Below are 5534 nucleotides of genomic sequence, written 5' to 3'. Positions count from 1 at the left end.
TTGAGGGCCTGCAGGCTGGTTCCTGCAGGTCTTCAGGGAACTCGGCCTGGGTGACTTGGAGTAGGCCTCAGGCAAAGTAGAAGAGAATCTCCAGTTCTAAGTAAGATTACATAAGGACCAGGGAATAATGCCTTCCTTTTTACGCAGTGTTGAAATCCTGGCCAAATTATTCAGGAACTCCTCCCTAACACTATCCTGTGTGGGGCTCATCACCACATCTTCAGTAACTAAAGCCCACAGATTGGAAGACAGGTCCCCTTCCTCCAAAGCAGATCACAAAACCCTCAGATTTCAATTTTAAGTGCCCCCCTGCTAAGTGGCTGAATGGAAGCTGTTCTGGGCTCTTGAAACACCCAACATCCTCTTGCCTTGTCTTTTCTTTACCTGTTAAGCCAGTGTCCCTCCATAAGCAAACATGGTCAGTATACTAGTCTGCAAGTCATCCAGAACACCAGCTTCAATTCCACTGATTTTTCTCCCCAGAAAAAGTTTTAAGGCACATCTTTAATTGTTGACTGCCCTAACAAAGGTGCTCTGATGTCACTGGCCCCGGAACACTACTTTAATAACTCAGTAAGTGTATCAAGCATTTGCTTTATGCCAGGGACTATGCCAAGCAATTTATATTTATTATCTGTTTTTACCACTCACAATAAACATGTGGGGTAGAGTCTATTTCTCTATTCTATGGACAGGGAATAAGTCGCATGGAGGCTAATTATCTTGCTTGTGTCTGTGAGTCATAGAAAATTAGGGCTGAGAGTGATGTAGGAAATGTCTGTGTGTGCGGGGACCGTGGTCTCGCGAAACCAAAGAATGGAAGCAACAAACCAGAGAGGCAAGAAGTTGCAAAAGAGGATAGTTTATTAAAGCAAAGAGTTGCAGCTCTCAAGCGAAAGGGGGTCCCCAACTAAGGCAAAAGGCTCTTATTCTTATATTTTCCTTTGCCTGTTTGGAGAAGGGAGCTGGCGCCTTCTAATAGAATTTGTCTATCAGATTTGCTGTGTTTGTCCATCCTAAAGGGATTAACAAAATAACCCATTTCTGTCTATCAGGTCTGCTCTGTTTGTCCAGGCCCAAAGGGACTTACGAGATAACTTATTAACCTCAGGGCGCAGTTACATTTTTGTCCTGAAGTGAATGAGTTATTTCAGAACCTGGAGTTTCAGGTTATGGTTGCCTTTGTTTATTCCACCAGGGACTTTCCTGTCTACCTAACAACATGCTAACTAACCTGTCTCAAAAGGGCTTTAGAGATCATTTGATGATCCTTCACTTTATAGATGAGGAAACTGAGCTCAGAGAGGTTAAGTCATGTGCCTATAATCACACAGCCAGGAAGAGGCAAGAGCTGATACCTAACACAAGTTTCCTTCCACATCACCCTGGTCTCCTGGTCTCTGTGAGTCTGTGAACCAGCCATTTATGATTTGAGGATTTGTGCCATGCCCAAGTGTGCTGCCCTCATGCAACTAAGCTATGATTCAAAATGGGGTGGGTATTGTGCTCTCTCTGCATCAGATTAATGATGTCAAACTGCATGACTCAGAACACTCAGAATCACTCTGGCCCTTACAACTTTCCCCACAAGGAAACCCACCAGGTGCTTGGTTACCTTTTGAGTTTTTCGTGGGTGGCAGAGAATACATCTAAAAATAGATCTGTCCCCAGCTCTCCCAGAAGAGGTTTGCAGCCTAAAAATGTCATACCCTTCTTCCTTCCAAAACCCAGACATCACTTCCTGGAGTAAAGCCCTTCCTTCCCAACTCAGCAGCTGCATAAAGAGAAGCCTTACTCCCCCCTGGAGCTTAGAATTTCTTCTTGAGGAAGGAGAGAAGTGTTCCTGACCAGCAGGAAAGACCTCTTAAATGGCTTCAGCAAAAATTGCTCTTCTAAAAATGGCTGACTTCAAGGAAGGAGGTGTGGTTCTCTGGCCTAGGCTTTTACCTCCTGAAAATCAACTAACTGGGACAATGTATGTAAAAGTGCTTTGTAAACTGCAAATACCCAGAGTTTTCATGTATCTCTGCATGTGTCCCCTGCATCTTCAAAATAGCGAGCAGAAGGGATGACTTTCTTGTGATACCTCTGGTGACACAGATTTTCCAGCTGGCAGAGACCCAGGAAGTTTTCCCGGCCTGGGCTTTCCATGGGTAACTCCTTGTGTGCTGAGATGAAATTAAAACCACTGCAAAAAGCAATTCTGAGGCTGGGCTCATGCCTGCTAATATGGGGTGCAGGTGCCAGAATGAGTCAGAATGAGTTTCAATCAGCCAACAGCATTGAGGAGACAGAGAGAGAGAGCCTTGTTCAGCTCTGGGAGGACCTCCCAATTGAGTCTCTGCCACTGTGTTAACCTGGAGTTGTTCTTAAGAGGAAGACATGTTTGCTACTTTCTTGCCAAGGGGCATGTGATGCTTGAGCTCCCAGGAACACCCTGTCATGTTAGAAGTGTTCCCAGTTCTTTTACTTTATTCATGCATTCATCCATTCAATAAATAGATATTTAATTCTTACTCCAGGGGCAGCTTTGAAAAAACGCCTCCATTTTCTGCCCACATTCAAAGCCCACACACCGTGAGCATAGCTTGAAGGTAAACTGGTTTTAACTACAAAAAGTAAAGATGAGCCTATTTCCATTGCATCCACTCCCTGCCACCCACCTTGCCCTTCGCCATAAACTAGAGGTCACTTTGGGGATATTTTCTGTTCCTGGGAACTGTTGTGCTCCTGGAAAGATTTTCAGAATGTCATTATACTCTTTGTATAGTAATTTTGTTTTTACAGTATTTATTGGGCACTCTTGTGCTTAGCTCCACAAGCGATCCTGAGGGAATATAAAAGCAATAACAGTAATAATAACAACAACAAGAACAGTAAGTGTAAGATGTGCCTGGGCTTTAGGTACTTAACAATGGCATCGTCAAGTGAAGGTGAATACACAAAATAGTTAATGCCCAAAGGCAGGGGCCAGGTATACGACTCACGCTACCTATCCTCTGCCCTGGAGGGATTGCACTAATCCATCACAACACCCACTGAGGGCAGATGCCACTAAGACTCCTTCTCAACTGGTGCTCTGAGCAGTCACTGCAGTTGTATAGAGTTGGCAGGTAAAATACAATCCATCCGTCTCCTCTTTCCATCCATGTATTTTTGACCAAATTCAACAGAAGTTCAGGAAAGGAAAAAATGACCATATGCTGTGGAGTGGTTGGGAAAGATGCCACAGGGGAGGTTAATTTTAGCATCATCTTGAAGGATCGATCAAATTTGGGTAGAGTGGATAAATACTAGAAAACAGGAGGGAGGAAGAATAGTATTTGCTGTTTGTTTTGCATTTTAAAATATGTAGTCAAATCTATGTCTCTCTTTTTTAAAAATGACTTCTGGCTTTAATATGGGGAGGTCTTCCTCACTCTCAAGGTTATGAAAAAACATGCACCAATATTTTCTTCTAATACTTTTATGGTTTTCTTTTTTACATGAATATATTTGATCAAGTTGCAATTTATTTTAGGGTAAGGAATATGGTAGGAATCCAGTTTTTTTTAAAAAATGGCTACCTAAATCTCATACCATTTGTTGAATAATCATTTAAAAAGTCTCCTTTATCATATACAAAATCTCCATATATACTTGTACTTATTTCTGGATCCCTGATTATTTTTCACTCCTCTGTTCATACATGGTATTAGAAGTCCTGCTTTTTAGAAAACTCAGTTCACAAAAACCTCAACATACAAATTGATAAACTAAAGAAAGGATACTTTAGGCTGCAGATAGCAAGCTGCCCTAATTGCTCCAGAAATGAGTCAACTTTTTTAAAGTTTAAATTTATGCATATCTTTTTAAATATCAGCTTTATTGACATGTAATTCTCCTGCCACACAATTCACCGATTTAAAATGTACAATTCAGTAGTTTTTATTATATTTGCAATGTGCAGCTGTCATCATAATCAATATTAGAACATTTTCATCACCCCCAAAAGAAACCCTGCATTCATTAGCAGTCACTTCCCATTTCCTCCCAACCCACTGCAGCCTAGGCAACCACCAATCTACTTTTTGTCTGTATAGATTTGCCTATTCTGGACAGTTCATATAAATGAAATCATACAGTACATGGCCTTTTGTATCTCACTTCTTTCACTTAGCATAATGTTTTCAAAGTTCATCCATAATTTAACACGTCTCTGTACCTTGCTTTTTTTCTAAATTGAGATATGATTTCTATAACATGAAATCAACTATTTAAAAGTGTACAGTTCAGTGGAATTTAGTACCTTCATTATTTTGTGCAACCATTACCTCCATCTAGTTCTAAAATGTTTTCATCACCCCAAAAGGAAACCTGCACTCAATCAGCAGTCATTCCCTATTTCTCCCCCACCCGCAGCCCCTGGCAACCACTAATCAACTTTCTGTCTCTATGGATCTGCCTAGTCTGAACATTTCATAGAAATAGAATCATACAGTATGTGACCTTTTGTGTCTGGCTTCTTTCACTTAGCACATGTACAATTGTCAAAGTTCAACCGTATTAGAGCATGTGTAACCATATTTCATTTCTGTTTTATTGTTGAATATTCCACGGTATAGATACACCACACATTCATCAGTTGATGGACATTTTGGTCATTTCAACTTTCTGGCTATTATGAATAATGTTGCTATGAACATCCAGGTACACATTTTGCGTGAACTATACACTTCTTTGAAAAGGAGCATTATCTTTTGCATAAAGTCACATACTTTGCAACACCAGTCCTGTGAGCCACTTTCCAAAGTTTATTTGCTCATAGCCTTGTTTCTTTAAAGCCAAATGTGATTTCATTCGTGGAAGCCTGAATCCTGTCAGTCTATGCTCATTTGAACCACCCTTAAGTAAAGTCCATTAAGAAATTAATTAAGAAACTGCGATCCGGTGTGAGTAGGTGGGTGCTCAAAAGGGTCCAGGAATAACGATGGAGGTGGGGCTGCAGTACAATGAACTGCAAAGACACTAGTCACACTTTTTAAGTTCCTTTCTTTGCAAGAAGAGGATCCAGGTAATTCCTTCCATTCATTTATGGGCTAGAGGTTCAAGTTTTAGACTAGCTTAAACATTTAATAGGTTTTGCCTATTAATCCTGCCATTAACAGGATTACTGGAGACAAGGTTCAATGCAAGAAATCAAAAGCAAAACAAAGACAGACATAGTTTTTTAACAGGCCTGATTCCCCCAGTAGACTCTTTAAGTTCTCGAGAACAAGGACTGCTTCTTGTTTGTGGTAGGTAGACAATAAATGTAATGTATTTGTTAAATAAAATAAAATTCTAGCCTTTGCCCCCCCACACCCCCTCCCACCCTATTGTTTATGCTCCTCCACAGACCCCAGCCTCACCAAGTTCTAAGGCAGATTCTCAAATGATGATTTCTCTGAGACAGGCTAGTTGGAAGAGTGTCTTTGGTTTTGGGAGCAAGGGAGGGGGTAGCATCAACAGTAGAAAACCAAATGATCCTATTCAGTCATGTCCTTCATCTGCCA

The sequence above is a fragment of the Rhinolophus sinicus genome, linkage group LG10 (assembly GCF_036562045.2).
Source record: "Rhinolophus sinicus isolate RSC01 linkage group LG10, ASM3656204v1, whole genome shotgun sequence".
Classification (NCBI taxonomy): Eukaryota; Metazoa; Chordata; class Mammalia; order Chiroptera; family Rhinolophidae; genus Rhinolophus; species Rhinolophus sinicus.
This window is presented reverse-complemented; position numbering follows the sequence as displayed.